We start from the raw sequence: 25,078 nt of genomic DNA, 5'->3' as shown, positions 1-25,078 counted from the left end.
CCTGGCCCAACATCTTCATTTCAAAGAGGAGAAAACTGAAGCTCAGAGAGGGTGAATGATTCACTCAACCAATTCTCTAGTAAGAACACCAGGAAGCGAAACTTCCAATTTCATCCTGTTGCCTCCCCTCACTGGTCCACTGTTTCAAGTCCATTGCTTAGATCTCTCTAGACTACCATCTCTGAGTTCAAAGCCGTCCAAGACAATTTGACAGTCTAAAGCAACCGATGCTTCCCAACTCCAAAATCCAAACAGGGAGTTGGAACAGGAGGTTGGCTCTACCTAGCCAGGAAGATATTTTTTCTGACTCTTGAGCAATCCCAAATGTCAATACAAGACTCCTGTTTGCCCAGGGCTTACTGCAGGAACTTGGTCCACTGAGAACATATGGCCTGCTGGGCACCTGCACATATAGATTATAACCTTGACTGAAGGCCAAGTAGAGGAGGTGATAAAGGCAATTGCCATTAGTCTGTGCCTTTTACCTCTTCCATTTCAATTGTCTCTTGCTCTTACCTGAACCCACAGGAAAACTGCACAGCAAGAAACACTAAAAAAAAGGGAGGCCTCTTAGGCTCCAGGGACTTGAGCTCCTAGCCGCAAATTTCCTTTCATTCAAAAGAATGATCTCCACCTTTTTTCTCAGCACAACACTTAGCATGCCCATGGGGGGTGGCGGGGCACGGGAAGTGTTTCTCACCAGGAATAAGCTGCAAGGTATATTTGAAAACTGAGATTTCTGAATTGCAATTGGCATCTCTCGGTGCCTTTCAGATGGGGGCCATCTAACTGCAAAGTGACATTTTGTGGTCAGGACTTGGTGGAGACCCAGTGAAAAACTACAATCAGTCAGTTTCTAAAACACAGGCTCAAGAAACTGGGACCTAGCATTAAACCTAGACAATCTTCCATGATTGTTCATCAAAGGAAAATCACAAGAGACATTCAGTTTTCAAATTATTCTCCCTCGCTAGCCGCTCTTATTGCTATTACCATGAGCAATATCATTCTTTACCCACTGCAGGAATCTTTTGTGAGCAAAATACCATTGAAAATCTTTACTTTCGAATCCATTCACTCCTGGCAAGAAGCAGTCCTGGATGAATTTTCCGGTGCCCAGCTCAGTAAAGGAGTGACCTTTGGTTGATCTAATTTACTTGTCTCTTTTATCCACATATGATTTATATTACATGGGTATTTAAGTAATGCCTTTGTCTTCTAGCACCTGTAAGCCCTTCATAATCATTAATTAAGCCTCAAGTCCATTTGAAATAACAGATTTCTTCGCTTTGTAGAGATGGAGAAACTCTGGAAGGATTGCGGGTCCACGTGGAGACAGTCTTGACTCAAGCCCTAGAGGGAGATAAGTACATTTCCCAACCTCTCCAGGCAGCCTAACTGTCCATAAATGTGTGGCCATAATATTAAGTCCCTGCTAACCACATAATTGCATTTATGAACACTGGCAGTTCTGTATTCACTCCTGGGTGCTCTTGGAAAGTTGGCCAAAGAGATGAGGGTATTGGAGCATGGCTAGAGTGAGGAAGGGCCAGCCAGGGAGGAAATATTGAAGTTTTTGATGGCTTGATCTTCTTGAAACAAATATTCTTTATAACATGGTCAAGCAACTGTGAAGAAGCCATTAGAGAGGGGTGAAGCTGGAGGCCAGGGGGCCAGTTAGGATGTCTTTATAGAGTGAATCCAGAAAGTACAGTGGCTAAGGACACAAGTTGGTTGTTTTTTTTTTTTGGCTGTGTTGTGTCTTCCTTGCTGTGCACGGGCTTTCTCCAGTTGCGGCGAGCGGGGGCTACTCTTCGTGGCGGTGGGCGGGCTTCTCATTGCAGTGGCTTCTCTTGTCCCAGAGCACGGGCTGTAGGTGCGTGGGCTCAGTAGTTGTGGCACGCAGGCCCTAGAGCTCAGGGGCTTCAGTAGTTGCAGTGCGTGGTCTCAGTAGTTGTAGCTCACAGGCTGTAGAGCACAGGCTCAGTAGTTGTGGCACACGGGCTTCGTTACTCCGAGGCATGTGAGATCTTCCCAGACCAGGGCTCGAACCCATGTCCCCTGCACTGGCAGGTGGATTCTTAACCACTGCGCCACCAGGGAAGTCCCTCAGGGCACAAGTTTTGACGTCAGTCAGCTATGGGTTGGAATGCTGGCTTTGTTACTCGCCAGATGTGTGGGCAATTTATTTCCCTTTTTGAAGACTCTTGTTTTCTCATCTGTAAAATGGGACTAACAAAAGTCCCCCATAGTGCTGTGGAGATTCTATACGATAAATGTAAATCACTCAGCACAATATTCAGTGCAAAAAATGTTCGGTTATAATTGCAAAAACTGAAATAATGCTTACATTTGCTGGGCACTGGTCTGTTACTCGTTAACTCCTCACAACAGCTTAAGAGGCAGTGTTATATTTTGCCTCCATTTTGCAGGTGAAGAAACTAAGGTACAGAGAGGATTTGTAACTTAAGTTATGGAGCCAAGATTCGAACCCACACACTCTGTCTCCAGAATCTGTGCTGCTTATTACTCCTCTAATAATAGCAATTAGTATTGATTACAAAGGCCATAGATCTGGAATGGAGACAGATGGAGGACTGCGTGCCTGGCAGGACGTAGGGATGACAAGAGAAGGGATGATGCAGACTGGTTCCCTGCGGTTCTGACTTGAGCGATGGTCCATGGTATCTCTCACAGTGGTGGGTGGTGGGGAATACAGAAAGTGGAACAAGTCTTATATACCCACAGAACATTCAGATATAAATGGTTAATAGGCGGGTGCATACATGGATCTGGAGTTCAAGGCAGAAATTAGGGTGGGTTTTATAAATTTGGGAGTCATCAGAAAATACTTGGGAACGGGAGTCCTGTGAGTGGATGAGATCGCACACACAGTGTATGGGGTGAGAAAAGAAGAGGACCCCTTTGGGGGGGAGCAGAGGGCTCCAACATTTAAGGGTTGAACAAAGAAGGGTCCTAAAAGGAACGCAAGAAGGAGTGGGTGGAGAAGGCACGTGCTTGCTGAAAGCCAAGAAGGAAGAAGGTTTCAACAGTCTTTCTCTGGTTTAAAACTAGATTTTTTTAATTAGGGGAAATATTTTATCTTTCCCCACTTACGTCTTTAGGGTACCACTCCCCAACCAAATACAAGGAATTTAAGTGTAGATGGATTAGTGCCATGCCAGCTCATTTCCTGGGAAAATAAAAAACTCACATCACGGGCTAAGGGGAGGTTAGCTTGTCCATCCCTCTCTCCATCTCTGACTGTTAAGGACTCATCTGTTCTTCATCTCAAAGACTACCACGTCCATGAAGCTCTCCCACGCACTCTAGTTGGAATTTAAACCATGTTCCTTTGTGGTTCTAGAGAATTCCATACATATCTATACCACATTTTTTTGGTCTAATTCATGTCACAGTTGTTCGTACAACAGTTCAGTCACTTACTAGACCAAAATTTAATTGATGGCAGGACCACATCTTAGCCTTTCTGTATCACTAGTGCTTGATGCTGTGTCTGGCACATAGCAGGTGCTAAATAAATGCTTGTGGGCCATGAATGAATTTAAATCTTTTACAATTTTTTATTTATTTATTTTATTTTATTTTTTTATAAATTTGAATTTAAATTTTTAGTGAATGTAGCCTAACAGGTACATTCAAGTCAGTCACCATCTTGCTTCTGGTTTCACCTTTTATGCACTGTATCTCAGTGCAAAAATACAGTATCAAGTTTCCATATCTGTAAAATTAATAAAATAGAGCTAGTGGGAATTAAATGAGATTATAAATGGAAGGTACTTAGAACATAGCAAGCATCCAATACTCGTTAGCCATTAAGTGCCAGGTTCTCGGCTCAATGACTCGCCGAGCCCCTCTGTGGAGGGTCTTAGAAATTCCTTGCTGTGTTTGGATTTCCTGTGGGCCCCTCACAGACCCAGGGGTCCTGGTTCCCAACCTATTCCTTTAACTCCTGTCCTGTAGGATTTACAGCCTGACTGTGACAACTAATTTTGGAACTGTAATGCCTCCTGTCATCTTCCATAAATTTGACATAAATAAATCACAAAATACCCTTTTTATATCGCTTTTTATCTTGCCACGCTCCTTGTTTCTTTTGGAAACAGTTTTTATGGCAAATGCACAGTGTAAATCCAGCCGGCAATAAAGCATGCCAAACAAGCGTGTAGCACAGGCACCTGAGAGGAAATTACCCGCCATTTGCAGTGCTCCACACAATTACCAGCAGGATGTCGTGGAGTGGCCTATTCAACGCGCCGCTCTGTCCTCCTCACGCATGATTTGCATAGCCCTTGTAAACAACATTGTAGAGAGGGGACCCACTGGTCTGCGTCTTCATGCCGGCCTCCTCTTGTGGCAACGAGAAGTCCTGACTTTGCATGGCACCTCCCCTGCCTGCTTCCCTGAAGAGGTCCTTTCCCCTACAGCAGCAACATCCAATAGAACCTTCTGCAATGATGGAAATGTTCTGTACAGATACGCTCGCTATCCAGGATGGTAGCCACAAGCCCCATGCAGCTACTGGACACTTGATGTGTGGGTTGTGAGACAGAGGAACTAGATTTTTCAATTTGAGTGTAATCAATTTAAATGTAAACTCTACCTGATAATTCTGTAGCTAAAAATATATACAATGTTGGATTGACGTAGCTAATACTTCATTTCAAATTTTTGCATCTATAAGTGAAATGATATATAATTTTCTTTTCTTGTATTATCCTGATACAGTTTTTAAACGAAGATTACACTAACCTCAAAAAAAACAAAGGTAAATAGCCACATGGGGCTAGTGGCTACCATAGGGACAGCACGGCAAAGATCATTTGACCTGTCTTCCTTTTCAGATACCTTGTTCCATACTTCTCCAATTTCAAACAACACCAGGAATCATGGTAAGTATCCACTGAGTACTTTCTCATGTGGCTGCTCTGCTTTCACCCTAATGGTGACCCTATGGGGTAGTTATTAAGATCTCCATCATTTAAATGAGGCCCCCGAAGTTGAGAGATTTTAAGTGACAAGTCTGAAGCCTCTCTGTGCTGGAACAGAGACACGCACCCAGGTCTGTCTGTCAAAGCTTTGCTGCCCTCAGATTGGTGTTCAGACCAGGCATTGTGGCTTCAGGTTATTATAACTAAATCGTTAGGGCAACCTTTGTATGAATTTGTTAGCACTGCAGGGTTCAATACCTAGCTCTGCAAAGCTCTCTATCCAGGGATGGAGACAGCTAGCTTCTCATCGCACCCTACCGCCCACTAGCTGCAGGTGTAAGGCCGTGCACTTCCAGACACATCTCTCCATGTGTGTGTACAGGCTGCCTCACAGGTTTGTTGGGAGCACTTGAGAGATCCATTTGAGGATGTGCTAAAGAGTAAAAGCGCTGCACAAATATAAGGCCTTGTGATTAAAGGAAACTCTGATGAATCCTACTGCACCCTATTTATTTCCGGCCTAAGTTGCCACAAAATCCATGTGCAATATCATTACCCACATCGATATTTACTGAACACCCCTGAAAGCCTACATTCTGTGCAGCAAAATTAAAGGAATGCATCCTGTGGCTTTTTTGTAATACCAAATTAAAGCAATGACTACCCACAGCAGAAAACCCACCCCACCGTGCACTGATTATTAACATGTTAATTTCTATGTCCCAGCTTTTGAAAATGATTCTAGGAACTACTTATTGAATTTTTAATTTGCAGATTATCTACCAGATTGGCTGCAATGGCTCTGAGCAATGGGGCCCACATGTCAGCTGAGCAGGTAAAGCAGACGCATGCAGACAACAGCGGCTCAAGTTCTGATGGGTCTGCCTACCCAGGACCTGGGCCCCTTACTGGCTCCTGAGAGCTTCGTGTTCAACAGAAATAATAGTGTATTTCCCATATGTGTGTATCAGGAGGGGAAGAGATATTAGAATGCTCCCCTAAAGAGGTTTCTAAAAATCATTCCACAGTCTGAACCTCTAAAGTCATTTACCAAGCTTATCTTTTATTATGCAAAGCCTCCCTCTTTCTTTCCCTTCCTTCCTTCTTTCTTCCCTGCCCTCCATCCTCCCTCCTTCCTGGCACTGGGAATACCGGCTGGAATCAGGCAGACCTGTCTCTGCTCTCACAGAACTCGCAGTCCAGCTGAAAGCTGTGGACACCAACAGTATGTGACACAACAGTGTGACAAGATCTATGCATGAAAGTGTATAGGAATCCCTAGCCCAGAGATGAGGAGGAATAATACCAAAGACGCCTTCCTAGAAAAAGCAAATTAAAGGGGGAGCAGGAGACAGTCAAACGGGTGAAGGGAGAGAATATTTCAGGCTGTGGGAACAGCAGAAGAGAAGAACCGGAGGTGGAAGGAAGTTAGAGAGCCTTTGGTGGTCCTCCACCAGGGCTGCAGATTCGAGCCCCGCCCCCTCGCAGGTGCAAGCAGAAGAGCCCCAGCAGCTGAAAGCCTCCCCCTCCAAATCAGGCAGGAGGCAGAACGGTCCCCAAAGCCCCTACGCACCACTTGTTAGCCATTTGTCCTCCAGAAAGTGACTTACCCTTTCTCAGCCCCCTCAGATCACTGGAGATCTTGCCTTCACCTGGAGTACCTTCAGCTCCCTTTTTCTTCCCCATTCATTCTCTACTCACTCTCTTATATACACAGTCATCTTTTTCTTCTACATACCTTATTTCTGCAACTAGATCATAACAACTTATTCCTAATAATAAATGCCTTTCTTAAAGTAAAAACTACTGAGACTTTGCATTTGCCCAGAACTTTGTACCTTGCAAAGGGGTTTCACCGGAGGGATTGTTATAGAGATCGGCAGAATAATCCCCTCAGTCAGTAGGGCAAGTATTAAGATCCTCAATTTACTGAGGAGAGCGCTGTGCTTCAGAGAAGCACAGAAGCTATGTGACATATCTGAAGCAACACGGCTGCTTCATGGTTGAGCTGATACGAGGACTCAAGCCCTAGAGCCAAGATTAGATCCTTGATAAATGTTTGGTAAGAGTCTTACCAAACATTAAATGGCTGACATTTTAAGTGCTTACTGGGTATGTCGTTCTAAAAACGCTGTATGTATGAAGTACATTCAACTTAAACTCATTGTATGAGGCAAGGGCTACCATTATGTGCTTTATTACGGACAAGGAAACTGAGTCACAAGGATGTTAAACAGTTTGCCCAGGCTCACTAAACTAGTGATGCCGCTGTGGTCCACGCCTAGATCCACCCCACAGCATGTATCCAGAGCCGCTGGGCACGCTGCTTCTCTGGATGACAAAATTTCTTTTACACTTGTTAGGAATCCTCCAGTGCTGGGAAGAACACCATGAATACTGAAGAGGCTCAATGAATATTTATTTATTTATCTTTAAAACAGTTTACTCTCTTGTAGGAATTAAAAGTTTCTTGACAAGTTCGAAGGCTTTGATTGTTTATTTCTTCCAAATTCCCATAACGATCACGGCTGCCCATGAATCAGCTTTCTCTAGTATCTCTTAACCTGCGTTCCCAGCCCTGGACTGGGGACATTCTGTTATTGTATTTCTTTCTGCTGCTGGGTCACCCATCGGACCCACCCACGTTGGCATTCCCAGACACACACCTGCCTCAAGAGCAGCCTCTCAGCATAAACCACACACTCTCAGCAGGAGGCACCTTCAATACCACTTGCTCAAAACAGCCCATTATGTCCCTTAATCTTTTTTCCCCCCGTGGTGGGTAAGGACTTTCCTTGGTTCCCTTTTTCTTTTCCCACAGAGATGAGGAAACAATTCTCCTTAACCTTTTGAAAGCAAACAACAGACAGCAAAACCATGACACAAGATACAGATAGATACATGCGAGCTACCGTGAATATTCTATGGGATTGTTTAGTGTGTGACTGTCCCACTTCTCATTGACCAAAAGCAATGCGGACTTAGGAACACTTAGACAGACTTCTTATTTTACTAGATATCCTTTTACCTCTGGGTCTAAGAATTCCTACATCAGTCTGCAGCAGACTGGAGAAAAAGCTTAAGTACAACAAATTCCAACTCACCATAGCAGCCATCATTCAATAAGATAGATAGGAAACCAAATGACACACTCACCCCTTTTCCCACGGCTGCAAAGGGCTGAGGTGAAACCGTTGCAAATTCCTCAGACTTTGCTACTGCAGCTGAGGTTTAATGGGTTAATGATGGGCCCTGAAGTCAGATGAACCTGGCGACTCCCAACCCTGCTATTTTGCGACTTAGCAGAAGTTGCTAACTTAGCAAGCTGTTAGGCACATGTCCTGGCCTAGCCCCTCCAATTTTTCAAATCATGATTTGTATGCTTGGCTGCTTACGTCTGGGATAGGCACGGTAATCTGTGCTTATATGAGGGGGTAGGTAACCATGGGGAAACTCTACCTGGAGGTTCAATTAACAAGCTTGATTTGACCCTCAGAGAATGGCAGATACAATTCGTGGAGTCATATGCTATGTCTTTTCCCTCAATCAACTTATTTTCACAAGTGTTTACTAATCCATACAAAATGTGTTACCTGCAGCTGAGGGACCTCGGGTCACCACTTTATGTACATCCTTTCTTCCTGGATCAATGGAAAGAATAGCAGGTTGGTATCTATTTGGTCTAGTGTCAGTGACTATGATTTTGGGTAAAGGTCAAAAGGCTTTTATACACCAGTTGTTTTTTTTTCCCTGAGAAAAATGGTACCACTTCAGTCTATTTCTTAGTACCTTTCTCATGATATATTCTGCTCTGATCTGCAGCATAGTACAGCTGCACTGGCTGTTAAAACATTAAGACACTTCCATGCCAGCTACTTGGGTGCAACATCGATCACCCTATGACGTGAGGCAACCTCCCTTGGATGCAACAGCTAAGAGGGGGGCGCCCAGCACAGCACAGTGGGGTGGGGGGAGGGGCTCCACCATTCTGCTTTGGGCTGGACCTGGGTCCATTTTGATTGGTCATTGCCCTAGTTTTTGTGCCTGTGGTTATCTATTCCAAATAGTATCTCAGGATATATGGGATAATAGATGCAAGAATCCTTACAGATTTTTGCAAGGTTCCAAGGTTCCATATAAATTTAAGATAGTATTATAGTAATAACTCATGTAATCAATATGGCTGGGGCATAGTATGTTCAGAATGACCTAATTTGCTAATTTACTCGAGGTTAACCCACTTCTGCAGGGAGATTGACTGAAGCAAAGGACCTTTCCTCAAACGATATAGAGGACGGCACCTTGGACCTCCATTTCAGACATTTGACTTTAGTGATCGAGCTTTTCTCTAATTCATATTTTTAGCAGAAAATAGGACTTTTTCACCAAATACAAATACAACATCTGTCATCTGGACCATCATATATTCTTAGAAACAGCATGCTAGGCCTGCTGAGTTGCTTATCTCCAATGATGTGGTTAAGCAAGGTGGAAGAGAGAAAATTCATCCTCCCCAAATGACACAGGAATAAAGGCACAGACATTTAAAGAAATAAAGTAAAATTTGAAATGTAAAACGTCAGAGGTGGTGCTTAGGAATAATGAAACTGTAAGAAGTTAAACACAATCAGGTTTAAAGAGATAATGATAAAAATGAAAATCTGAAATCTCTTGCCAGTAGAGTAAACCTAGTCTAGGAAAATGAATTCAATATTTCCTGCAAATAAACAGTGGTTTCTAAAAATAGAAAACACAGATGTGAAAGCCAGAAAGTTTCAGGGGATCTTAGGTAGTGATGGTCAAAGTATGACTTTTTTGTGACTCTGTGAAATTACAGATGAGGGATTTCAACCCTGAAGGTAACTGAGATTTTATTAAACCGACAGACTATATTTTAATACATCCCTGATGAAATATACATGTGCTCACTTTTCAGACATAATCTGTATGAAAGTGCTTTGTGAAGCACTAAACCAGTGTATCTTCAAGTGGATTGCAAAGAATCAAAGACCTGTGAGACACTTAGTGAAAAATCAAACTACTATTTCACCCTGTTTCTCTGTTAGATATTCACAATGCTCATGGATCTATTAAAGGCTCTGAAAAGTCCTGCAATATTTTTTTAAATTCCTTTAACTTTTTTTTCTCTCTTTAATCAATATTTCCCAAATTTACCTGAGCAGAGAAACCATTTTTATTTGTCACAATTTGGGGGATGTTACATTAGAAAAATATAAGGAATTATCATTTTGCTACTCGAAGATTTTTGAAACACAAATATTCTGTGCACATCTTCAGGTGTCTGATCCTAAGGGTCCTCAAAGGCACCCTCTTAGGCTTCACCTGTGACTTCCTATCTGTACCAGCGATGTTGGTTTGAGGGTCTTTCAGCTGCTGGTTAAGTGAAGATGAGCTGCATTATTATTCAATTGCAGTGATTCTACCCACTGTCAATTCCCTAGAGGATCAGAGAAGTCCTCCCACTGTGGTCTTCCTGGGCTCAGGATGCTGGCTTGCAAGCTTCCCTAATTGCTTCACCCCGCTCACTTCCTACCCTGCATTTTTATCACTGGCAGGTGTTAGCAGGAAGCGCAGTCCTGTGGCCGAAGGAGGAAAGAAAATTTAGAGCAAGTGCCTTCTTTTAAGGAGAGCAGCCTTAGCAAAAATGTTACAAATTAGCTACAATTTACAGGTTCTCATTCTTTCCTGATTTCTTCAGGTGCCTGTGCTTGGCTCTCCAAAGGCTTTTAAACTTTATTTTCCTTTCTTTGATTATGCTGGTAGAAAGATGGAATTCTAAAGGAAATGCATCATAAAATTTATATTTGGGCAGTCTTATCAGCATTGGACATACATAATCTTTCATTGCAAAGTTTTTGCTATGAAATTGCACACAAATTCATTTCTACAAAGAGAGACAGAGACAGAGACAGAGAGAGGAAACCCTCTATGTTTTTATGGTGTTTGATGTCTATTTTTATGTTTCTTAAAGATAAAGCATTTATTCTATGCATGATTTGAATTTTATGCATCTCTTCTTTTTGCCTTAACGGAAGTGAATTCTTATTGCATAGCCAAATTTTACACTCAATTTATACTGCAGAGTAACTCCCTTCCTCCAGATGGGACTATAAACCAGTAGAAAGAAGTTTTTTAAGTGTTACTAATTGAATATAAGGGATCTACTTCTGAAAGGAAATCAAAGGCTCAGGGGAAAGCACAGAACATTATTGGTAAAGGACACTAATATCCATAAAATAAAATAACAAAATTGGTGCTGGGGTGGCTTGGTAACCAGGTTGGGTTGCTAACTTTGAAGGCACTGCATCGCCAAGTCACAGAAAGGGCAGCATATGGGGGGAATGCAGAGGAGGAAAGGCTGGCTTACCGGGTAAAAAGGATTTCTCCAGCTTCTTTGAAAGCTATTGGAGATCAAAGATAAGGACTTCTGATGGCCTGGAAGATGAATGGGAGAAGAATAACTACAAAGCCGTGGAGAGCAGGCCCAAGTATTAGATAGATCGAGAGGGAAAAACTAGTTGTATCAGGACCACTATGATCAAGGATCCAATAATGATAACATGGAAAAAACTTCTTTGCTTAATGTGTGTGTGTGTGTGTGTGTGTGTGTGTGTTTCCCCACAAAACACCTGTAATAATGCTGTATGCAAGCAGAACAGACAACTGCCAGGGGACCCAAACTAATATAACAATAATAGTACCACCTCATAATATTTGTTGAGTACTTACTATGTCCCAGGAAGCTGTGCTAAGCCCTTTGTAATGTATTTTTAAATTCTCTCAGAAACCTTTGAGGCCAAAACCCTGTCTCTAGTGGCCACATGAAAGGTGCTAAATAAATATTCATTGAATTAATAAACATTGCCTTGATGTGGTTACCATTATTCTTCCTCTTTCACATACAAGAAAAATCAAGTCTCAGAGAGCCTTGAGGAGGTGAGGGAACCATACAGCTAGTAGTTGCAGAGGCTGGCTTGCACCCATGACTGTCTGTGTCTACGTTTTATTTCAGTGATACTGCCTAAATTGGGACAGAGACACACATAATCTTTCCTCACAAAGATTACGGGGGATGGGGTCTCAGGATCTGGAGCCATGGCTGTAGAGACAGTGCAAAGCCAGGAGAGAGGAAAGAGCATGGTTATAGGACAAAGAACCACCTAGTTTGATTTTGCGGTCCGTTATAACTAACTGCTGACCTCAGTTTCCTTAGCTGCAAAATGGGGAGATTGAAATCCATCTTATTCAATTGTGAAAGTTTGAGGTTATGCAGACAAAGTGGTATTTACGTGTTCAAAGTTGGTAAACATTATTTTTATTCTGTGTAATAAAAATAGCAATCCCAGCCGCCTGGCGTCTGTTGGGTGGCATTTCATTGTATGACTATGTGAAAATAAGAACCACTGGGCCCTTGGTTTCTTCATCAGTTTCAAATACTGAGTTAAACTATGAAGGGTTTCTAGGGTCTCTTCCTGATCTCAGCTGTGCTATTCCCTCCTAACAGCATCATGGTTAATAGAGCAGGTGCTAGAGTCAGGCTTCCCAAGTTCAAGTTCTTGCTCAGCCACTTAAAAGTTGCGCAATCTTGTGCACAGCACTTAACCTCTTAATGGCCTTCATTTCTAATTTCTAATATGCAAATAATGACATAACAGTCTCAGTTTCCACATCTGTAACACATGAATAATGATAGTGACTACTGGGCATGGTTGTTGTGAGGATCAAATAAATGTTGGCAGTGATGACGGTTGTCACAAAGATGATAATGGTCCTTTATCAGACAGCTTTTGGAGTTTGAAATTCTCACCATACACGTACATCAGGTTTGCTTAAGCAGATACGAGACGTCCAAAAAAATGAAGTTCAGAATTTGGAATGGCTGAGCAAGAGGGTAGGTAAGCTTTGATGTGGGGCAGGAAAGAGGAACCATGGAACTTTTATTTAGTCATTAAGCAAAGAAGTCTCCTAAAATGTAATGGTTCTGCTAAAAACAACCCCACAGTAATGTGGGGCTTGGGACCCTGAAGAGGAGGATGGTTGGTCTCCAGAGTGAATGCTCTGAAGGAGAAGAGAGGTATTAAAAAAAGAGTGGGAATGAGGGTTGGGCTGTTAACTCCTTCACAAATAGCTCTCTCTTTGATGTGAGATGGACAACGTTCACTCATCAGAAAAGATCTAATGTATATTTCATATAATGGTCTAAATGAATCATTTATCCAGACAGCCTTTATGGTAGCTATTATAGACTGAATTGTGTCTCCTTAAAATTTACATGTTGAAGTCCTATCCCTCCAGGTGACTGTATCTGGGGCCAGAGCCTTTAGGGGATAATAAGGTTAAAGGAGATCATAAGGGCAGGGCCCTAATCTGATAGTACTGATGCCTTTATACGAGGAGGAAGAAACACCAGAAATACGTTCAAGCAAAGGGGAAAAACCATGTGAGGACACAGGGAGAAGGCGGCCACCTGTAAGCCAAGAAGAGAGGCCTCAGAAGAAACCCACCCTGCTGGCACCTTGGTCTTGGACTTCCAGCCTCCAGAACCATGAGGAAATAAGTTTCTGTTGGTTAAGCCTGGCTACAGCACACTGACACAGTAGCTGTAAGAACATGTAGGCTTAGAAGAATCCCTCTGCTTAAGTGTTGAAGAATAAAGAAGAAAGCTAGAAGGAATTATAGAAGGAGAAAGAAGAGAAGGAGGAGGAGGAAGAAGTTCAGGAGAAGAGCAATGTTCCTCAGCATCTATTCTGAACCACAATATAAAATCACCACGGCTGAAGAATCTTCCCACGACCCTCTGCTGAGGATGGAGTTTGCCTGTCTACAGAGCTCAGCCGCACGAGAGCTGCTGCCTGGATCCTGCCGCCTTCTGCGCGTGCGCTAAAACCACGAGGCTTTCTCATCCCGTAGCTTCCCTGGCCATTGCCTTCTCTGAAATTAGACCCAAAGCAAAATGATATTTTAAATAAGATCACCTCCACCCGAAAGAGAAGAACAGAGTGGAAGCTTAGCTCATTGTAAACTTGTCCTGGTTTAGAAAAACAAAAGTAATAAGCAAAATCTCAGAGAAGCCTTCCACCTTGTATATAGCTACAAAGAGTGAAAAATTAAACTAAGAAAAGGATAGTTCTAAGATAAAAACAAACAGGAAAAAGAAAAACATTTTTTCACTTTCATTCAACTTCTATCATCATCACCCGTTCGCTTCCGACTTTGAAGGCTACCATGGTACCTGTTTGTCAATAATAAAAAGTAAATGTATTTTGAGACTGTATTATAAGCCTCCTGATAGATTTTTATCGCAGTTGATATTAATTTGCCTTCTCTATTCACATACTATGGGTGCCAAACTAAGTTTAAAAAGCTACTAGTACATAGTACAACAGGGCAGAGAATGACATTAAAACGACAGTATTTTCAGTTGGATTTATAGAAGGTCTCCATTCAGATATGAGTGGCTATAGTTAGCCCCATCCCCCAGCCACTAAGCATCCAATTTGCAGCCAGTTTTGCTACTACCAGCTAAAGAAAAGACTCCAGTGTTACTTTGAACCCACTCCATCCTGACAGGGGAGGACCATTTGAAAGGCAATTAAGTATTCAATAGTAAAATGCTTGCCTGTTAAGGTCACCTAACCATCCTACTCTATTCTTTTTGAATTTACTGGCTAGAGACTACTTTAATTCATTTTATAGCAGAACAGTTAGATTATGCTCCATTTATTATAAACATTTGGTTTGCATAGAAGATTTGCTATGTTTTATTAATCTATCCCATAGTCTTTCTAAAAATATGATGAACAAGGTAGCATAAAATGTCATTCTTTATACACTTTAGGTGGTTGGCAATTAACGCGTTGAGGCTCTGCAGCTCTTCTGACTCAAAGGCTGTTTTCTGATACGGATCCATCTTGCCCACATCATCTGTGGAATTACAAAACATATGATAAATCCAAGCATTTGACAGCATTATTTCCATCCGGTTATAACCCTATTTGATAAACTCAAATCAGCAGCAAAACTATACCAGATTAATGAAAACCCATCAGAAAGTGCACCATGCCATTTAATTTCTGGGGAATTACAGCTAAGATACATTCTAAAACATTCAGAACAAATGGGGCAGGCTTTTTAGAAGTATATTTTAGTTAAAGTGACTGGGAAAAAAAACACCCGCAGGATTGTATGTTCACCACATCATGTCCAAGAAGCTGAAACAGGAACAAAATAAAATGCAATGTGTTTTTGCCGATGAACAAAAGCTGCTTCAATTATGAAAGAGTACACTGATAATAGAATCCCAGAGACAAAGAAGTAATATGAACACATGGCTCACTGCTTACTGTATATACAGCAAGGAAACAAGTTACATCTATTGCACGTAGAAAGAGGCAAGAAAAAGAGTAAAAAAAAGAGAAAATGGAGGAAGAAAATGCACACTTAGCTTCTGTTATGTTCAAAGAATAATATCACGTCTAAGAATGGTTTAACCCAATAATGTAGCAAAAATTCTGTCTTATATGTAATTATTGAAGAATCCTAGCACCATCTTTTTTTAAGAAGATAAAATTGTCATATTCAGATGCTGACCTTTTACCATGCAATATGAAGCCATTAATAAAAATTTATGTTAACACCAACAACCCCAAAATGCTTTAAAATATCAATTTTAAAGGATACTTTCTCCTATATCCTTTATTATAAATGTTACACAGACACAGGCAGAAACCAAAAATCAATTTTTAATATATTTCTTCCTACCACAGGGCATGAGAAACATTAATGGTTTCTGCACCTACATGGTTACAATTACTAGCTTTGCTTTTCTAACGCAGTGCTCATAAAGTATGCTCGGCTTATGATTGGGGGGATGGGGTGCTATTCTTAAGGTTTTTCTGGATGTAAGTTAATAAGCGATAATCCAAGATCTTGAGAGTCATGCCATTACTTGCTTCCCCCATCCAGCATCCTGATATTTACATGATCACTTACACGGAAGCAGCAGAACAACTTAAAACTTAATGATCCCAATTCACAGCCCTGCAGGGGGGAGAAGAAGCTGCTGTAAACCTACTGAGGGATGTTATCATGGGTCCTTGCTGTAGAGGGAGGGAAAATAACCACTCCGATGGTTTTGTTTCACCTCTACTCAGATGGACTCAGATATGCTTTATGCCTTTTCACTTTGTGTCCAATGTCTTCAGGGCCATTGCTGAGGACAGGTACAGTGGACACCTCCTCTTTCATCTGCTCCTAGTGCCTGATCTCTCTGGAGAACCAATTTTCTCTCTATGGATGGTCTTACTGGGACTGTTTATCAGGGTACATGGCCCTCTCCTAGCCATGGGGTAAGCACAGCCCAATGAAAAGACTGCTTTATAGTTGCTAGTATCTAGGGCTTCGGGAATACGCTGGTCCCAACTTTACTATAACCTGGTTCTTCAGGATTTCCCCTGATTCAGTAACCTACCCCATAGCTTTTCCTCTCTGTTTTAGTTCATTTAGCCAGCCTCACTTCCTGTGGCTTGAATTGAAACTACCTGCCAGGAGAAAAGGGGAGGTAAGCAGCTTGGTCTTTACTTTCCTCCAAACTCATGTTCATTGATGCCATTTATCTGTTCAGATATTTTCAGTAGCTCCCCTTCTCAATGGTTTAAAATTCTCATTCCTCTGCAATGCATTCAAGGCTCTTGTCAACTGGTTTTACTCCATCTATCCAAACTTAACTCCCACTTCCCAAGACAAGGAATCCACAGAAATTGTGCGAATTCATTTTCCTTGCTTAATGCTCTATTCTGAGCATATATATGTTCTCTTGGTCATTTCATGTAACAAATCTCCCACTCTTTATGAGCAGTGATTCTTAGTTGGAAACAACAGAACCCATGTGCACCAGTTTCAGCTGAAAAAAGAAATTATCAAAGGGTGTAAAGTACTTCCCAGAAACTCCAAGAGCTTTAGGCCAGAGGCAAAGCAACCAAAAGCAGCGATCAAATTACATCCCAGGCCTGCCCACTGGGGACCCAAGGCAGTTGAGGCAGGCCATAGACTTCCCACCACCCAGAAAGACGCTGGCACAGGAGGCTTCCTTTCAATTCTCCCCATTGCTACCTCTGATAGTCGGTGCCAAGTGGAGCCTACTTTTTCCCATAATTTGTTTCCAAGCTAAAATCTGAGTGCAGAACTTAGATCACATGCCTGCACCTTAGAAAGGTCCCTGGGAAGAAGTTTCTGTCTTCTGCCTTCAGGGAGACACAAATGCATAAGGTGCTGGGTGACCGTGAACTTGACAAACATCCACTATACTAGCCCTTATGGGCCTACCTCCGCCATAAGACCTTCTTCAAGCTTTTAATATGGAATGGTCTCGCTTGTCTCTGAACTCCTTTTAACTTACTGTCTATATCTCAAATGTTCAGCTTGATTGAACACATTTAAACTACATTATGATTTGAAAAGTGTTTCCACACACATCATCCCTTCTGATCTTCCCAACGCTCTGTCAGTTGGGTTTCCCTAGTGTTCTCCTTTTATAGATGAAGCAGGGGAGTGTTGGTAAAGTTGAATGACTTGCCCAACTTCCTACTTAAGATGTGCTATCCACGTTATCCTCAGTAAACACACCATGAGGGCAGAAGTCAGGAGCCAGCATTTCCTTGGGTGTCTGTCTTCTCAAATCGCCCACCTCATATCTAGAAAAGCATAAACCACTTTGCATGTGTGTTCTCTTTTTTTGAACATATAGAACAAAGTTCAACAGCACACCAACCATGGGACATCACATTTCCAAGGAAGAGGAGAAGGAAATGTTTCCAGGGTACCACTGCTGTAGAAATTCCCCTCTAAGTCTCATAGCCATGCAAGCCAGTTGGGCAACTTGAGGGAAATTAGGTGTGGGCTGGAAAAGGAGCATTTCGGGAAAAAGGAATAAGCATCACCTATCAAAGAGAAGGGGTCAGGACGAGGAAGAGAGTTTCACTGCACAGAAACAGGTGACAGTCCCAAACCCTTCAGAGGGAAGTCAACAATCAGACACCAAGGATCTGAATGCAGAAATGGCATTAGCTTTTTAAGCTCTGCAATTTCTCCATGTGTGTTACTTTTATTATTATTCCCTATTTGGTTTTGGTCTTTCCTTGTTCTGTACTTTTTTTTGCCTTGGTTTGTTTGATCACAAAGTGATCGGCCATGGTACTTTTCCTTGAGACCACAAGGAACGGGGAAGCTAAGGAAATGCTGGCCTTAGTGGGAAGACAGAACTCAGAGATGGATGAGGGTGACTGATTAAAGAAAAGGAAAGCAGAGGAGCTTCTATGACAAAAGGGCCCTGAGGCAAGAAACAAAATGCAAGACCAAAATAGAGGCCCAGAATTAATCAAAGAGCAAGATGTTTTGACTCAGATGCATCAAGAAAGTGACACCCTTTCATCTAATTTCTCTTCGAACACTGAAAGTGTATCCACTTTTACCCATAAGCAAGAGATTTCTGGGAAACTCCTCGGAATATGCCCTCTGTCCCCAGTATGGGTTTTTATGTTAGTCAGGATACAGATGTACTGCTCTAACAAAGATACTCCAAATAACAGTGGTTTAAAAAGAAAAAAGTTTCATACAGCAGTTCAAATAACATGCCGTCCTAGGCTGACATGCTAGGTCCATTTCAAGTCCTCATCCCAAATGGTAGATACTTAACCATTCTCAACACATTACTTTCAACTCCTGATCTAGAGAGCTGCCCCAGCTCCTGCCATCATGACAGCATTCCAGTCAGTGGGAAGAGGAACAAGACAATGTACTAGGCATGCTCCTCTTCTTTATGGGCAGGCCTGGAAATTGAAAACATCATGCTCACTTATTTCCCTTCGACTATAACCATGCCCCACTACAAAAAAGACAAGGATATGCAGTCTGTGACTAGGCAGTCAGGAGCTCAGCTAGAACTATACTATAGCTGCTATACTAAAGGAAAGAAGAAATGATAGATATTGAAGGACAACCAGCAGTGTTTGCTAAAAAGGCTAGAAATAAAAAAGACCTAGGATAAAATCCTGGTGCCGTCACTGACCGACTGCTTAATCTTAAATAAATTACTTATCCTGGATAAGTCTTGGTTTTCACATCTACAAAGTGCGCATAAAGACACTCACCATACAGAAGAGTTATGAAGATTCAGTGGGATAATGCATGTAAAGTACTTGACCCACAGAATTGGCAATTGATAAATGACAGTTATTATTGTTTTATTGTTATTATTTTTTAACAGGAGTTGGCAAACTATAGACCGAGGGCCAAATTCATAAATAAAAAGTTCTATTGGAGTACAGCCATGCCTGATTACTTGTGTATTGTCTATGGTTGCTTTCACCCTACAAGGGTAGAGTTGAGTAGTTGAGACAAACTCTACGGCCTGCAAAGTCTAAAATATTTACTCTCTGGTCCTTTTAAGAAAAGGTTTGCTAACCCATGATCTATAGTCACATGTTCTGTTTCTTCAGTTGCAAATAAGTCATGAAACATACTTCACACATCATTTCAAGAATGAAAGAAATAAATTATGTGAAGCACCGAGCACAGTGCCAAGCACACAGTAAACACTCTATAACCTTTAGTCCTATTTTATTTTCCTTGATATATGGTTACCACTGGTCCTACAAAAACATTACTAAATGTATACAAGACATTACATGACAAAAACAAGTGTCTCTGGAGCTTCCCTGGTGGTGCAGTGGTTAAGAATCCACCTGCCAATGCAGGGAATGCAGGTTCGAGCCCTGGTCCGGGAAGATCTCACATGCCACGGAGCAACTAAGCCTGTGCACCACAACTACTGAGCCTGCGAGCCACAACTACTGAGCCTGTACTCTAGAGCTCATGAGCCGCAACTACTGAGCCCACGTGCCTAGAGCCCGTACTCCACAACAAGAGAAGCCACCGCAATGAGAAGCCCACGCACTGCAACGAAGAGTAGCCCCTGCTCACCGCAACTAGAGAAAGCCCATGCGCAGCAGCGAAGACCCAACGCAGCCAAAAATAAATGAATGAATTAATTAATTTAAAAAAAAATCCTGCTGCACTTAGTTTGAAGCTTCCTTAAAAACAAACAAACAGGGCTTCCCTGGTGGCGCAGTGGTTGAGAATCTGCCTGCCAATGCAGGGGACACGGGTTCGAGCCCTGGTCTGGGAAGATCCCACATGCCGCAGAGCAACTAGGTCCATGAGCCACAATTACTGAGCCTGCGCGTCTGGAGCCTGTGCTCCGCAACAAGAGAGGCCGCGACAGTGAGAGGCCCTCGCACCGCGATGAAGAGTGGCCCCCGCTCGCCGCAACTAGAGAAAGCCCTCACACAGAAACGAAGACCCAACACAGCCAAAAATAAATAAATAAACAAAACAAACAAAAAACAAGTGTCTCACTTTGGGGTGCTCATATATTAAACTCAGGTGCCTTTAAAACAGCGGCATCACCACCCAGGGCAGCAACACCTCACGTCAGTTATGCCAGGGAGAGCTGGGTGCACCCTTAATGACTATCTGAAGTCCATGTGGGAAAAACAGGGTCCACATCACATAAAGGAGAAGTTCTTATCTATATGTGGCCAAAATATGCAAAGCTTTGAATGGGAAGATGCTAAATCTAAGTCAAGAATTTCTAGAAATACAAAATATAGAAGAAGATGGAACAGTGTCTGGTTCTAGAAATATTTATTAAATGCAAAGAAAGAAGGGAGTGGGGAGGGAGGAGGGGAGAGCCTTAAATGGTTTTCCAATGTTCTTACAAAAAAGAAGATTCTTAACTGGACTGTCCTGTCTCCCTCTGTGGCTCTTCACTCACCACCAGCCCCCGAATTTCCTGCTTTCCAACCACCCTGCCCTTCTTGAAGTCTCTTAAAATTGTCCACATTCCTCCTCCTTTTATCAGAACTTTTGTGCATCTTTTTCTATCTGGCTAAAACAGTATTCTTTTACCTTTTTTGACTGTATGTTTCTATTAGTAAAAACATTTTAGTGCCCATGCAAACACGTGAATATTTAGTCATTTACAAATTACATGTACATATATGTACGTATACATATATGTATATGCACATACTTATACAAAATGTATATGTATGTTCTTCTCTAAAATGACAAAAATAGAAATGTAAAGGCTAGATAGAAAGTTATGACAGAGCTAATGTTTAATGTTTTCCCCCAAGCCCTGGACATGCATTTCTCTCCCAGCCTCTGCCCTCCCCCTGATTTTACTTCAGGTCTCATCTCGAAGGTCCCATCCTCAGAGAAACCTTCACACCGTGAGGTACTTCTTTGCTCTTATAACTCTTTTTACTTCTCCTTCAGGGTACTTATCACAGCTTAAACTACACGCTCGTTTGTAATTACTCAATTAATGTCTTTCTCCGTCTCTCCCTGCCAGCCCCACTCCCACCAATTCTAATATCTATTCAAATGTCTATTCTGCCCACTCGTGAGAGCAGAGATCGCGTCTGTTTTACTTAACCACATGTCCTCATCACTTGACACATTGTAGATCTGACTAAATATTGATTAAACCAACACGTGAACCATTCTATAAAGAAATGCATGCTTTAAAAAAAGGCTTAGAAAGGATAAATTTAGAAAATAAGAAATGTCTTATCAAGAAGGTCGCTGACAAGATAAGGCCGGGTGAATAATCACATATCACTTTCTGGGGCATCTTCATTTTTCAAAAAGCCTTTTCTATCTGTAATCATATCAGATTTTCCCAATACCTCTTCAGGTAGATGAGGTCAGACATTTTTATCCCCATTTTACAGATGAGAGAACTGGAACTTAGAGAGTCTGAATGATTTTCCCAAAGCTATATAGCTAGTTGGTAGCAGAACAAGAACTTGAACTCAAGTCTTCCCACCCCCCGTCCACACAGCCCACAGTCAGGCAGGATGAGGGAGCCCAGGCAGTGGGAAACTCCTGAATGTCTTCAGGAAGATATGAATTAGAGCTGTCAGAAGAACCCACTGTATGCAATACCATAGAACACTGACAAACGTTTCAGAGTGGCCAGGAGATAGAAATGGAAATAATTAAAGCCCCGGGAATTAACACAGAAAGATGACACGGCTACAGTGAAAGTTTGGAGGATGGAAACTAAGAGATGAGTTACTAACAGCCCTCAAGTTCATCAATGTTTGTTACGTGGCGGGTGGGTGGCCAGCTGCTCTCCAGTTCCAAAGACCACCAGAGAAATGGGAAATCGTTTAAATTAGATGAGGACGCACTCTCCATTCACTACACAAATGGCTGGGTGAGCAAAACGGATGTTAGACTGGAGGATTCACCCCGGGTATGGAATCTCATTCCCTGATGATAAGGACTGAGAGGACTCCCCACCTAACATCTGATGGAAAGTCAGTAGAAGAGGTAAGTTGTACTGGTTCCTGCTGACCAGCACCATCCAATGTTCAGAGGTGGATGCTATACACAAAGCAGGAAAAACCAGGAAAATTAGATCCATCCCTGCAATTTTTCCTGCTGACCATTCCTGAACTGTAGGCATTGATGCTTAGCTTTTTTAAAAGCAAATATTTTGGCTAAACAGGTAGGAAGCAGAAGTAAATGCGCATCTAATAAGTATGGTGATTTTGAACAACTGCCTGTGCAGGAGGTGTTTTCAAATTTGAGAATGAATTAAAAGAAAACTAAATATAAAATCACACACAAATCATAATGCTCAAGGGATTACAGAAAGCACAGAGGAAATTTGAATGTTTCTACTTTATCTTCAAGTTAATGAACAACAACCAAAAAATAGAATGGCCTTATTGGGACTGTTTCTCATGAAGGCCAATCATGCCAAAAGCATGTTATATATCACACCGCAACCAATTTTTAAAGAGAAAATGATGGTAGAAAATAGTAAACTAACTTGAAAGGTGCTGGTCAAGCAATCAGAAGACCTGCCCACCAGCCTCAGCTCTGAGACTAAACCTCAAGTAAATGCCAAAGGGTCCAGCCCTGTGACCTTGGGCTTCATCTGTCTAGACCTCAGTTTCCCTGTCTGTAAAATGAGAAGACACTGCCCAAAGCCTTCTCCACTTCTATAACAACCCGGCTCTCTGGTTTTAAATCTCTGAAGAGTTATTAAAAGGAAGCTATGTATTAAAGGCCTCCTTTGTGTCAATCTGAAGATTAGAGAATATCTAGTAAACATTTGGAAAAGTAAAGTGTTCACTGGGATGCATCTCAGTATTAATTGAAATGTCTTAAAGCAGAGTTAAAAAGTCTAAAATATTTACATACACTTAATCGAGATTAGCTAGGGAAAAATAAGAAGATTTCCCCTTACTTTGGTTCATGGAATTCTTCATCAATTAAACTTAAATGTAATGACATTTTGACTCAAGTTCTCAGATTAAAATGATTTGCATATGACTCCAAGTAACATTCAGTTGAAAGAAATAGTTAATAAGGCTCTACTTGCAAGAGTAACAGGGCAGTATTTACCAAGTGGACACAGCTCTGCCTAGCTTCTCTACAAGTTCAGAGCAACTGAATTTCCCTTCAGGAGGTAGGGACAACTCTTGCAGGAAAACATACAGAAACCCAGACTATATTAGGCATTTGATAATCATGATCTCATTTCACTGTTTCAATCTCACAATAACAGTTGGTAGTATCATCTACGTTTTACAGATGATGAACTTGAGGCTGAGAAAAGTTAAATTTGCCAAGTCACATAGTCCAGCATCCAGCAAAAACAAAATTCAAACTCAGGCGTGCCAGTTTTCTCCATCCTAAGGTATCACCTCTCTAGAGTGTATTCATAAACAATGAGACATTATTGAGCCTCCATGCTACATAAATGACACGTTCATAGAGGGAATAGCACAAAATGTATAGTTGTATAGCAAACATCATCAAGAATATTATTTCTCTTTCTTATCTTCAAATTCTCCAACGTAACTTGGCAATTACAGGTTTTTAAAGCGTATTTCAGTAGTAATTTTATTACCAAGAAGAACATAGAACTGGTTGTAAAAGTAAACCCCAAGGTACCTAGGTCTACTTTCAACTCTCAAGTCCCATAACATGTCTTATGGTACGCATTATAGGTATTTGATGGGTGCAAAATGGCATCTTCCTTACGCTGGCCCACGGGGCAAAAATATCAAACCAAAGGCATAGAATCACAAAATCACTTGTGGAAAGCAATATTAAGAATACTGAGTTTGTCCACCTCCCTCTTTTTCAGAAAGGTCTACGTTTAAGCCACAGAAAACACACACACAATTCCCTCCACACCTAAAGGACCGCAGGAAGTGATTTCACAGCAGCGGGATTTCTTTCACTATAGACTCTAACCGTTGCCTGCTTATTAACAGTCATATTGTTAACACTCATTCCTCACCATTCTGCCCTCCCAAATACATTGCCACCTTCAAGAGCTACTTTTGGTTCCCTAAGCCCATCATGGTCTTCCTTGCCTCTGAGCTTTCCCAAATGCACATGCTCACTCTGCCCAGACTGCCCCATGCTCCTCTCCCACCGCCCACCCAGCTCTCTTCCTGTAGGTGTCAGTGTGTCACCACTTCCTGGAAGCACTTCCTAAACCCCACCTCACCCACCACGCCCATGAGAGGTGCCTCTTCTATATGCTTCCACAGCATCACACTTCTAAGTAATAACCACCTGTTCTTTAACTGATTTCCCCACTCCCCAACTATAGATCCCCAGAGAGTAAAACCTTATTTTGTTTATCACGGTATCCACAGCACCCAGCTCAACACTAGCACCTTGTAGGTTACCTATAAATACTTGTTAAAAGAATCAGAATGAATAGCTCTGGTGTTCAATACTGTTGGGAATACCCCAATGCAAAAACTATCCTCAGATAAACAAACCTCTGAAAGACAAATGTTGTTAAAAATTTAGTGCACTGAAGATTAATAACATTTCTTGCTCTCTTACGTTTTTAGACTATATTTATGTTTTGTATTAGTATAATAGAAATCATCCCAATAGTATATATGGGTTTACTGCTCTTTATAGAGAAAGTTACATACAGTATGTCCATTTAAATATGTATATACATACATATTCTATATATATATATATATATATATATG

The 25,078-nt window shown here is 41.7% G+C and overlaps 1 protein-coding gene and 1 long non-coding RNA gene across 3 annotated transcripts in view; both read right to left on the bottom strand.

The window, feature by feature from the left end:
- Positions 1-25,078, bottom strand: part of PPARGC1A (PPARG coactivator 1 alpha) — a 466,423-nt gene that overhangs the window by 169,060 nt on the left and 272,285 nt on the right. The gene's annotated exons all lie outside the window — the stretch shown is intronic.
- LOC309627360 overlaps positions 1,620-25,078 on the bottom strand; it is a 55,973-nt gene continuing 32,514 nt past the window's right edge. The window contains exon 2 of the long non-coding RNA XR_014243706.1: positions 1,620-14,897. This is a non-coding gene — a long non-coding RNA (uncharacterized lncRNA). The remainder of the gene's footprint in view (positions 14,898-25,078) is intronic.

This window comes from Balaenoptera borealis (genome assembly GCF_965194805.1).
Source record: "Balaenoptera borealis genome assembly, chromosome: 4".
In the NCBI taxonomy this organism is placed as follows: domain Eukaryota; kingdom Metazoa; phylum Chordata; class Mammalia; order Artiodactyla; family Balaenopteridae; genus Balaenoptera; species Balaenoptera borealis.
This window is presented reverse-complemented; position numbering and strand designations above follow the sequence as displayed.